The sequence below is a fragment of the Eutrigla gurnardus genome, assembly GCF_963514095.1.
Source record: "Eutrigla gurnardus genome assembly, chromosome: 12".
Lineage (NCBI taxonomy): Eukaryota > Metazoa > Chordata > Actinopteri > Perciformes > Triglidae > Eutrigla > Eutrigla gurnardus.
Window position 1 is genome coordinate 6,387,358 of NC_139926.1, and position 12,863 is coordinate 6,400,220.

The 12,863-nt window shown below is 42.8% G+C and overlaps 2 protein-coding genes across 2 annotated transcripts in view; both read right to left on the minus strand.

The window, feature by feature from the left end:
- Positions 1 to 12,863, minus strand: part of wars2 (tryptophanyl tRNA synthetase 2, mitochondrial) — a 36,826-nt gene that overhangs the window by 21,592 nt on the left and 2,371 nt on the right. The gene's annotated exons all lie outside the window — the stretch shown is intronic.
- Positions 6,217 to 12,863, minus strand: part of lmln (leishmanolysin-like (metallopeptidase M8 family)) — a 429,410-nt gene continuing 422,763 nt past the window's right edge. The window contains exon 17 of the mRNA XM_084022803.1: positions 6,217 to 6,227. The gene's annotated coding sequence lies outside the window, so the exon portion shown is untranslated. The remainder of the gene's footprint in view (positions 6,228 to 12,863) is intronic.

The window sequence follows — 12,863 nt, forward strand, 5'->3', positions numbered from 1 at the left end:
TACTATATATTTTATTTTATTTTTTATTTATACATACATATTGTTGTATGAGCATTGTTGGAAGGAGCCTGACAACTAAGAATGTCATTGCCAACGTCTGCAATGTTTTTTTGTTGCTGTTGTTGCACATGCCAACAGAGATCCTGAACTTGAAGTTGCCATTAATATTATGAAGCAGTTGCAGCTTCCATCATGTCCAGGCCTTCAGTCCCGCTCCACACAATGTTATTAATCACAGCCATGGTTTTGGTTGAGTTTGGACTTTCAAAACAGTGCATTTCTCTTCTCAGATCTGGGCTGCTTTTCAGGGCTCATACATCATATCAGAGTCCGGGAGTCCCGGAGTGGCCCACTGACATCTCTCTCACCAAGGGGCTGATGAGCGGGGCCCCGACGGTCGCCACTGTTTTACCGCGCCAATTTCAACACGTCTCAAAAACCACCTCTGGGGGCATCGCCGCTTGCCCCGCTGTGAATTACCATCAGCTCTTTGTGGGCCGCGTTGGAGCTCCAGATCTGACCAGGGCTGCATCAAGATGGGTCAACAGATGGAGGGTTCTCGCCGCTCTCCCGCTTGGCGTCCGACACACTGGACCCAGTGTTCTTCTTCTGTCCTGGGCGCCCCGCGTACCCCATTAACACTGGCGTCATGCTGAAAAGCACCTTGACACACCTCCGCCCAATCCTCCCTATCTTTCTTCATCTCTGTCTTTCTCTCACTTTGGGACCTGTTAACGCTGGCGACCAACAGAGCTGCACTTCAGTGAGGTATCAAATAGGAAATGGGGCTTAGTGTATTACCCTCCTTTATCCCTGAAAAGCATGTGTGTTTGGCCAAAGTGGGTACACACCACAGCTTGAAACAAAGTGCATATGACCACAGAGAAGAGACACACACACACACACACACACACACACACACACACACACACACACACACACACACACACACACACACACACACACAGGCAAAAAAAAATTAAGAAATTGAGTGCAGGGGGAAAAGAAAAAAGAAAGTGATGGAAGAGGCAATGTGCTAAAAAAATAAATAAGAATAAAAGTGTGACTCGAGCCCAGTCAAGACTTGTGCTGGTTCTTTTTTTCCTCCCAGTGAGTGTGTTGGATGGGGAGCAGAGGGGAAGGTCCAAAAGGAGCGTTTGATTAAATCTGCGGTTGACGTGTGGGACAGGTGAGATTGATGAGGTTCCTCTGAGTTTCACACTGTGCGGAGAGCGGGGGTACAGGAACAGAACGCTGCAGTGTGGCGGGCCAGGGCTCGGGGCCCGCTCACACCGTGGGGTCCCCCGGCTGATTAATGGGACTGGAGGCCCTTCAAAAACAGCACTCCCCGCAGACGGGGCCCGACGGTGCTCCAAAAATATCCAGGCAGGGGAGGCAGCCCCAGCCTCCAGCCCTAACAGGCGGCAGCTTCTGAGGAAACCAGAGTTCAGCACGCAGACTTCAGTTCCTAGACTTCAGTACGGGCCGGGGGAGATAAGAGGGGCAGCACCTCCTCAACACAGGAAGCTTTGATGACCTTTCTGGTTTATGGGAAGTGACAAACACCGACCACTGATATTGTATCAACTACGGTGTCATATTACCTGCTGATGTCATTTTACGCAACAAGTGTAAGAATGTGCAAGACTTTCAACTCGAGGAAACAAACTTTACTCAATATTACAGCCCAGAATAAAACATTTCACTAAAACTGAATTAGAAACAGACTTTCAAAGACTTGACATGGGTCCGCAAAGTCAAAGTGGTGTCACACGATCACACACACAACTTTGACTGTGGGGAACAGATTTTAGAAGGTGAACATTAAAAATGATGCCGTACATGTTCAGACAGGTAAACTACGACAGATGTGAGGTTATGTGTATTTGACTGGGCCGGATGTTGTTTGCAGACGACCCTGTGCTTTTCTCTCTCGGCACACTGGGACCCTGATTTGCCAACAAAAAGGTCTCAATGGAAAACTTACCTACAAGATTACACTCCCACACAAATACACTGCATTTTCAATTATTCCTGTTATATGGTTTCAGATTTTCACATGTAATTGATTAATTAACAATTAATGGAAATAAAACAAAAAAACAAAAAACAAAATCCATGTTGACTTTTGGCTTCACATGGGGCCAGACCTAGCGATACCAAAAGTATGCCTTCAATATGATACACTGCCTAAACATCTCAATACCGATACTGAAATGATACCATGACAAACATCTGAAATGTAATGAAAAGTAATGGACGACAGAACATGAAATTACATTTTCCCTTTCAATTTAAAATTAGTAAATGTAAAAATGTAGGAACTTTAAAAAAGAGTTTGTGATTTCTTTGACAATTAAATTCATATTTTCAGTTATTTTCAGGTGGAGAGGGGTAGTGCAGCACAGGAGACAGAGAGAGGTTTCCACAACAAAAACACTAAATGAAGTGTACGAGGGAAAGCTGCTAAAATCAAGAAGACAGCACAGTAAATGTAGAAAGTGGTGTTTGTCTCTCTCGCTAGTGTAATGTTTTTCCTTTCTATCTATTTCACGTAACTGAGAAACACAGTAAAATAAGATCCTAACATGATCTTTGATGGATTATGGGTTGGATGGATTACAGTAGGGGTTTGGACAGGTTCAGGAAAAACGTCTAATTTTTTCTGAACAGTTGGTCGGTAATTAGAGCCGTGTTGTTCTTTTCCTGTCTGCTGATACCGACACCAGCTCAGGGCGGGACTGTGCAGCCAGCCAGCGGTACTTGGCCTTCTTTAATCAGCTAGTAAGCGCTAGCTAAAGCTAAAGCTAGGTCCCTGGAGCTGCAGTTTATGTTTTGACGCCTAAAAATTTAAAAACTTCCTCTTGTTGATCCATTCAGTTCACATCGGATACACATCAATCAGAAACAACTCTTATTCAAACACTGTTCTACATAAAATACCACTACTAATAAAACAAGGTACTGAACCATTTTTAATGGCAAGGTATCGCAATGCGTTATACTGCGACGGCCCCCAGACCCCCTCCCTACGCAGACTACCACGGGCCACGATAAGAAACGGATTTGTGATGTGTCAGATTTACTGTTGAAACAGAAGAGACCATGTGGCACTGAAATAAAGGACAGTAACAAGCTTCAAACCGGGCCGAATAAACCGCTGCATTACTTACAGCAGTTTTACACACTTTCTCACAAAATGGCTAATCAGCATCACGGTCTGAAACTGTGCTGTAAGTTGAGGCCTGTTAAAGCCACATGATCACATGTAAAGCAGCTGTGTGCAGCTGGAAAGCTTAATTCATATGTGGAATTTTTTTCACTGTTAGATAAACAAATTCATACCAGAGCTACTTGTTTCCATCCAAATTGTTTCAAATAGTTTCACTCAACCACTTCCTCCTTCTGTGTTGGTGATGGACGTATGCAATTTTATTTCACTTGCAGGAAACTAATGACTGACAGGAGAGATAATAATACCCAAAAAACACAAAAAAAGTCACAACACAGCAAAAAATAAACGTCAGACACTTCATAAATTGATCAATATATAATTATGGTAACACGTGGCAAACGTCCACCAGCAGGTCCTCTCTGAAGAGTCCGGTCATTTCCTCCTGCAAAGGCAGAATCTGCTGACTTGAGTTCAGCTCAAAAGGCACGACACCAGATACTTTGTACGTTTTAATTAAAAGTGTCAGGCGCTCAGCGTAAAAGGTGCCAGATCAGGCACGGACTAAAACACAGGAAAAATAGCAAGATTCCCCAGTCGCCAGTGCGGGCTCACGGCTACAGCCCAGATTCTGTAATTTGACTTAGCCGGAATGAAAAAAAGGAATATGTTGACATATGGGATAGCTTTAAGGAATGGGGTAATGTGCGGAGCGCCTGAGTGAGGGCCTTGGCTGGAGAGTGACTACGACAGACCTAATTACACAGAGGGGACTGCTGAGAATTAGCGGGCTTTTCTGACAGTTGAAAATAAATAGGGCAGTTAATGAACATCCTCAAAGGGGAGGCCATGTTTCCGAGCTCTCGCCGGCCTCGTCCATGTGGTGCGGGAGCAGCTCTAATGGTTTTAGCTGACACCCGAGTAAGTGAATTTGGAGCCGAGGAGAACAGAGAGGCAAATTAGAAGTCACTTCCTCTTTCCTGGAGCCCGGGGCTGACATGACTGATATCAGTCAATAACTGGACCACAGGCGAGGGATGGCTGGGCGGGGAGGCCTGTGTTTCCAGCTGACAGGAGGCTGGAGGTTGGTGTAAGGCAGTAGGGTTGTGGAGAGTACACACCTCTCTACTCTATGTACACGCTACAACACATACACTTGGGTTGAATTCATCCATGCAACGCCTCAAACTCAAACAAAATTGATTGTTTTTGCAAGGAATTTTTTTAACTTCTCTGCAAGATGCTCAAGATTTTCCGATGCCATGTTTTCCTCCCTGATACCGTTAAGTTACATATGGGTCGATAAAGAGCACTGACCCGACACCAAGACACTTCATTGTTGGTTTCACTTTTCAGGACTGAGGTAGCTGAGTGTTTAAGCACAGGTGTGAAGTACTTGTTTGCACATGTGCAGTAGTGATAGGACAAGCAAAATGTATGCAATGGAAAAGGAAGCAATGAGCTGATAAATATATATATATATATATATATATATATATATATAACGATATCAGATTGGTGTTTGAACCCGAAAACTCATTGATACCCGATCCACCATTTTAGGCTATTGTTAGAGACTTTTGTAGAACAAATCTCAGTAGAGAAAAAAAACGAATACATTTCATGCTTTAACAACTGACATTTGGAGGAGTTCTATATGTACATTTAAGACAACAAACAACAACTTCAGGCCCCGTTTCCAGAATATTTTGAAATTTAGAAAACTTCCACTTCCCCACAATTTGCATTCATTCAGTTGTTCAAAAGGAACACGTTTTTAAACGTTATGAATGTGAGTTTTTGGAGACTTTGCTTTTGCTGCAGGTTGTTGAAGGGTATTATTTTTTGGCACTTCCGTAACTTAAATGGGTAAAACTGGGAATCGAAAATAATGGATCCTACATTGCAATCCGGCCGTCTCTCTCAAAAATAACTGGAAACAAAGCGCATGGCACCAGTACACACAGAAATTACCAGGGTTCATCTCTGATATTTGCTGTTATGATCAGACCATTTTAAAAAGCAAACACACACAGCTGTCTCACAAACAGCTTTCTCTGAGAAGTCAAGGCCTCTGACGCAGGTCGCACCATGTCTCTGTGTCAGTCTGTCGCATTCCGCTGACTTTTTAAAACACATTTTCCACATCAAAACTAAAACCCTCCAGAAAAGCGTCCTCTTGGACACACGTCACACCTCAGGGCATTGTGAGAAACATTTGGAGAAACATTTAAACAAATGAAAACCAACACTTCATTTCTGATGTTGTTGCTGGTAATGAAGCACTGCTGCGATGGTTTCGAGCCCCCTCCCAGTTCCACCCCAGTTCCTGCCCTCTCGTCGCACACCTCTCCGGCCTCTCCGGAGACCTCGCCTTAACAAAATACAGACGGGACGGCGGTGAACGTGCATACTGTGTTACAGCTCGTACATCAGCCAGCAACAGGGGTTTTGGGGCGATGGCTCAGGTTTTTAACTGCTCTGTAATGCAAGAACGGCTCAATAATTAGCATCATTGTTGTACTGAAACACACTGGTTATTCTTACACGTGGCGAGGGACTCGTTGTTTGCCTTAACACCCCATTTGCTTCTCCAGGGCAGCCGTTCAATGATAGGAAACTCTCAGCTGAGTTATAGGCATGTTTAAAAACATAAAACGGTACACTCAAGGAGTGCTACTGAGGATATGATGTCACATGCCAGACTAGGAAAAGAAACTGAACAGGATAAACTCAAGTTAGAAAAACTCGGGTCACAAATGAAAGCTGCTACAGTCGAGAATGAAAGATTAATGATGTGATGTTTCGCAAGGAAATGCCCAAAACTGAATAATCCAAAAAGGTGTCGCTTAAATGCATGCAGGAACTAAAACGCCATAAAAATACACAAATAACATAACTTTGTGGTTTTGGAAAACCACAGCCAAAAATAATTTATGTATCACGGTTAATTCATGTGATGACATGTTGTACTTGTTTGCATGGAGAACCACATTTTGCTTCAACTTGTGTAATTCCACTTCAGCTTCTGATTTCCTCCATTTCCCAGAATACCCTTCCCCGAGGGATTGGGGCGTAACCATGTCGACTTTCATCTGTACTCTAGGAAGGGGGGAGGGGGGGGGGACTTCACTCTTTGATTCTGAGCAACTGACACCATAGCTGTCAGTTAGTGTTTTGAGTCAGAGAAAACTCTTTCTGCTGTCCAACTAAAGGCAGCTGCAAAACTTCCTGCTACAATTCAGCCAGTATTCTCTACAGATGGAAGGGTAACTGTTTGAAGAGACGTTTACACTTGAAAGCAAAGGGCTGGACCGGAAAATAAAGAGTTTTCCACTACAAAAAGTGCTGCACTTTGGCTCTCTACCCAGAAGAAATAAAAAAAGATGATTGGACTCTTGCACTCAGCCACTGCTGCTCGACTCCACAGAAAAGGTCAAATCTCCGGTGACACAGCATGTAGATTCTGATTATGGTCGGCAGCATCTGCATCTCATGTAAAGCTTCTTCGAGTATTCAAAAAAGCGCTATACAAGTCATATAAATTATTATTATTATTCAGCTGTGAAGCAATAATTTGTTTCTTAAATAATGTAAAGTGATCCCATATGTTTAAGTGCGATTCAAGAGTTTTATATTTTGATGATTATCAGGATAATATAGTGAATCAAAATGATTTTGGCGGAAAAATCGTATGTCTAATTACTAGAGATGTCCCGATCGATCGCGGGCCCGATCGCGTCATTTTCAAAATATCGGAATCGGCAAAAAAAATTATCGCGACATATTTCTTTATCAAATATAATATATATGTGGTTGCACCGAGGAAAACTTGTCGCACGACAGTGACGTGGGCCTAAAACACGTGACGTTCGTGTAACTTTAAGAGGAGGGGATGAAGCGTGGCTAATAGCAGAAAGCTAACAACAAGAAGCAGTGCGCGCAGACGAACGGGGACGATGTCCGAAGTTTGGAAACATTTTAAACTTGAAGGCGAAGGTAGCCCAACAGCCAGATGTGATGTCTGCAAGGCGGACATTCCGCGTGGAGGAACGAACAGGTCGTCATTCAACACAACAAACCTTATTCGCCACCTGAAGAGCAAACATAAAGAGACATACAGTCAGTACGTCGCAGCAACAGAGGCAACGGCTGCACTGAGACAACCGACGCTTAAAGAGACTTTTAAAAAGAAGGAAAAGCTGTCGGCGAACAGTGAAAGGGCCAAAACCATAACAGCCGCGATAGCTGAATTCATCGCGTTGGATGACCAGCCGCTCTCTGTGATAGCGAACGTGGGGTTTCGCCGGCTCATGGAGATCTTGGAGCCACGTTATGTGTTGCCTTCTCGTCACCATTTTACAAAGAAAGCTCTGCCTGCTACTCAGAAAAGGCTACGCGACCACATGCAAGACAAGTTAAAAGACGTACCTGCCTTTGGATTTACCACAGATATATGGAGTTCTTCTGTGTGTCCAATGTCACTCCTTAGCTTCACCGCACAGTGGATCGACCCCATTTTTAATTTACAACGTGTGACCTTGCACACTCAGGATTTCAGAGGGTCTCACACGGCAGAACGTATTGGAGAGGCGATCGAGGGGATGCTTAACAGTTGGGGGATAGATAAGTCAAGGGTCCATGTGATTGTGCGGGACAACGCGCGGAATATGAAGAAAGCCATGGCTGATATGGAGGTAAAGAGTGTGGGCTGTCTCGCACACACTCCAGCTTGCAGTGCACGAGGGTCTACTGTCTCAGCGCAGCGTCGTGGACACTCTGGCCACCGCGAGAAAGATTATTGGCCATTTCAAACATTCCCCGTTGGCCTACTCCCGTCTGGAAGATATCCAGCGTGAGCTGAAGATGGACGTCAAGCGTCTACAGCAGGATGTGCAAGTGAGATGGAACAGCAGCCTCTATATGTTGCAGAGCATCCTGGAGCAAAAGCGGGCACTGTTGGTTTATGCAGGTTCCTATAACCTCCCAGCCACACTGACAGCCGCCCAGTGGACCCTGATGGAGAAGACAGCTGAGGTGTTGGTTCCATTTGAAGAACTCACAAAAGATGTGAGCATGGCCACTGCATCTGCAGCTGATGTCATCCCGGCAATAACAGGTTATTTTGTATTTATTATAATTATTAGTTGCACTCCCTGAACATTTTTATTTTAATCAAATAAATGGATGGATGGTTTAAGTAAAATAATTAATTATATTAAATTAATATAATTAATTATTTTACTTAAACCATCCATTCATTTCATTCATTCAAACAGCCCTCAGATGTCTGCTGTCTCAGGAGAACACCACTGACCAGGGGGTCAAAACAATGAAGAGCACGCTCCTGAACGCAGTGGAGACCCGCTTTGCTGGTATAGAGGAGGAGCCACTGTACAGCATCGCCACTCTGGTGGATCTAAGATACAAAGACAGGCAAGTACTGTAAACGACTGTACTACTGAATGCAATAATTCATTATTCAAGAAGACAATTCCTATTAGGTTAAATGTAGGTCTGTTGTGGTGTTAATGGTTAAATTTTTGTTATAGATGTAAGGAAATTTGTCTGACTGTTGTGCTCAGCTCATTAGTTGACTAGTTGTGGTAATTGTTACATTCATCTATTTTTAGATACTTCACCCAGTCTGACAACCTGAGCATTGCCAAGGATAAGCTCATCCAGGAGGTAACGAAGATGGAGGAGAGAGCAGCCACTGCTAGTGAAGAACCAGAGGCAGCAGTAGCAGAGCCTACGAGCAAGAAGAAACGCCAAGAAGGAAGCAGCAGCCTGGGCAGCATCTTGGACCAGATCTTGGAGGAGAATCCACTAGAGGCCCGGTCTGTGAGTACATCAGCTGAAGTCCAGGTACAGACCTATCTCTTGGAGCAAACCAGCAATAGGAAAAGCAATCCTCTGCAATACTGGAAACAGAATGCTTCAAGGTTCCCCCCACTGGCTGATGTTGCAGCCAAGTTTATCTGTGCCCCCTGCACCTCAGTGGACAGTGAGAGACTCTTTAGTGCTGTTTCCAATGTCCTTGATGAAAAAAGGAACCGGCTCTCAGCTGACAGAGTAGAGATGCTGATTTTCCTAAAGAAAAATCTCCACTTTATTTTGCCTGAATATGAGGTTGAGAGTGAGAGTGAGAATGGAGACGAATAGTAACTAAGAAGAGTTAGAAACCGCCCCTTGATTTAAAAAAGTGCCTTGCGATTTTATATCCCATGTTTACTTCTCATGTTTGAACTGTGAAATTTATATTTGTTCATGTTGCATTAAGCTGCTGCACTAAGGCTAAGCCAAATTTTTTTATTCTTATTGTTTGTGATTGTGAGTTTTTGAGTGAATGTCATTCAACTTTTAAACCTAGTAAGAAGGTAAACTACCTCTTTTGAAGATTTATTTTTGTTATTGCACTATTCTGCACTGTTTTAGTTTGCATGTTTATTGTTTATATATTTTATGGCACAGTGCTGATAAGCTTTATTGTTTTGATCCAAAGCAGTGAAAAGATGCCCATGTTGGACAATAAAAAAGAAAGTTGGGACAATTTAATTGAGTATTATTCTTTTTTTTTCTTAATGCATTGCCAAAATGTATATGATCGGGAAATATTATCGGGAATGATCGGAATTGTATCGGGAGAAAAAAACAGTGATCGGATCGGGAAATATCGGGATCGGCAGTTACTCAAACTCAAACGATCGGGATCGGATCGGGAGCAAAAAAACGTGATCGGGACAACCCTACTAATTACTTAACCTTAACCCTGGGATTCTCCCATTGGATTTTGGATTATTGGATTATTATAAAGAAGCTCTAAGACAAGCACACGTTCATGTCATTTACACAATTTCTTCAGCAAGATCATTTTCACAAACACGCTTATGATGTTAAAAGCATAAATGCCTTTGGCAGAAGTGAAACTAAACAAACAACACCAGGGTCACATGAGCGTGGGTATAAACCATGAGGCATGTGTGGGCAGCCATCTTTTTTAAAACGTGAAAAAGCCTCTGAATTCACCAGAGTGGTATTAAGTGGCACATCTTATATTGTCACACAAAACCTTAAAATCTCTTAAGCCTGTGTTAACCACAGACCTTATTTCAGACATCTAACCAAAAACACATTGACTTCAACACGAGGGAAGTGAAAAAATGCTGACTCATTTCCAGGTTTTAGGGCTGGTTCGTGCACTCCCTCGATACGGCAAATGTCGCTGGAGCGGTGTCCCCTTCAGCCCTTTCCCCTTCTCCATGCACCTCAGAAGAAAATGAGATGGTGCCAGAAATCCAGACTCTGCTTCCACAGAATAAAAAGCAACAAAGGTGAACAGTGTTCACATCCGACCAAAGCCTTGTCTGGTTCAGGTGCAGAACAGAAAACAGCAAAGAGACGCCGTCCGTTCACTGTTTTCTGGGTACAAAACTGTACAGAAATGATTAAACTCATCTTCAGCAGTTAGTTATCTTCACTGAGTCAGTTGATTATTAATACACCACTAATATTAACTGCACGTCATCACAGATAGATAGATAGATAGATAGATAGATAGATAGATAGATAGATAGATAGATAGATAGATAGATAGATAGATAGATAGATTCTTAAAAATGCTGGGTTGTTTTCCTAACCCACTTGATGGGTAGCTGTGGGTTTTGAGCAGATTGGGTTACTTTTACCCAAGGTTGGGTTAATTATTTTGACCCAGCAGGTTGGGTTGAAGATTGGATTGGCGGGCTGAAGGGATGAGGCTGATCGCCATTGGACACAGCAACTACTTTTCCAGCTTCAGACAAGTGCATGAGGTGAGTAGAAAATGGCAAGAAAAACTAATGCATTAGGTTACAATATCTGCGTTTGAAAGCTTAATGTGGTAGCCAAATAGTTGTGTCGTAGTTATTACTTACAAACCATAGTATTAGCTCACTTCACCTCAAAATTATATTTGGGCTCATTGGTCTGTATGACTTTAACTATTTCTTGTCGCACGTTGCAGTAACTTCTCACTTCTTCCTCTCACTGAAAGTCCTCTTGGTAGTTTTCCTCACAGTACCCTCAGACCAGAGCTTGCATGTTATTATTATAATAAAGGCAATGATTTGTTACTTATGGTATGTTTACTGTGTACATAGAGCTTTTGTTTGGTGTTTTACATATTCTTATTTATACTTATTTATATGTGGCACTAAAAATGTTTGTTTTCATTTTTGAAAGATGGATGAGTTTGTCAAAGAAAAGCTTCACGAGTGGAACCTGGCCGAGTTGATCCCAACTTTTGAAGGTACAACACCTGAACACCTCACCTCAGTCTTTTGTTCAGTATCAAAGGAATACAGATTCTGAAAGTAGTATGGCTAAATTTCTACACATTTCAGTGTATGTCATGTTGTGTCTTGCAGCTCAACAGATAGACAAAGAGTCCTTCAGTCTGCTGGATGACAACAGCTTGGCCTCCCTCATCCCCCTTGTTGGGCCACGACTTAAGTTTCAGCATAACTTAAAAAAAGTTGCTAGAGGTACGCCTTGAGTCACAGGTCTCAACATAATGGGTTTTGTGTGCTTCAAGTGTAAAAGGTCTACAGGCAAGGATGTTAGACAATTTTTCAGCCACCTGAGGGTAATGCATAATGTATACTCTACATCAACATTTTTCCAGTGTGCTCAAGTTGGGTGTCAGCGTGGTCCGAATTCTTGTATCGCACCTGATGGAACGCTTCGGTGAAAAGTAAGTGTTTGTCACACAGAATATTCAGCTGTATAATTGTTGATTGTTTGACAGTGTCAACAAATGATGATAAAATTAATTTTGTCATTTAGTCCAACCTCAGGTACGAAGACAATGTTGGCGTCTGCAATAGTGGATCAGTTTCCATGTCTGAGAGACTCTATGGGCACAGGCTTTGTGAGTAAAGTTCCTTACAACACTAAATAAAGCAATACCTAACTAAGGAACTAAATATTCACCATCAAAAAATATTCACCTCACCTTCTCTGTCTCAGCTCAAACAATGCTTGTTTAAGACTATTTTGCAGCACAAGCATGTAGCTGTCAGTCGATCTTCATTTCTTTTTTGTTGCTATTCCCATATGTGATGTTAATACTTGTTTTTCTAACTTTGTAATCTTAAGGATGCATGGTTCACGCCTGGGAGGAATCATAAACCAGCAACAGGGTTTTTGGAGGAGCGCCTCCGCAATGTACGGAAAAGGCTCCGATGTGGCAAGCAGAAGAATTCAGCAGAGGTGCCTCAAAAAGAAACCCAGACCATTGTGCCAGGTACAGAAGGGGTCATGTCCTTATCTGTAATACATGTGAAATGCGACACATTGTCCAGTTTGCAACAAACACTTTCACAAAGTTGAGTCCGTCTTGCAGGTCCTTAGAATTCTCTAATTTGTCACATATTGCAGAATCACCGATAACTGGAGAGCGTGCCATCCAGATGACAGAGTGGCTAAAAAATAACATCTGGCCCCAATCCCAGGTTGTCCAGTACATGCATGACACTGCCATCCATAGGGCACAGTGGATCCGTTCAAATGGCACGGTGCCAATTCCTCAGATCATTGATGAGTTTCCTCGCTTAGTGGACACTCCAGGCATGGTGAGGTTTCCTCCTCAGAAGAAATTGTAAACAATCGATGATAGTTTATTTAACATCTGTCTATGTTTTCTCTTGTA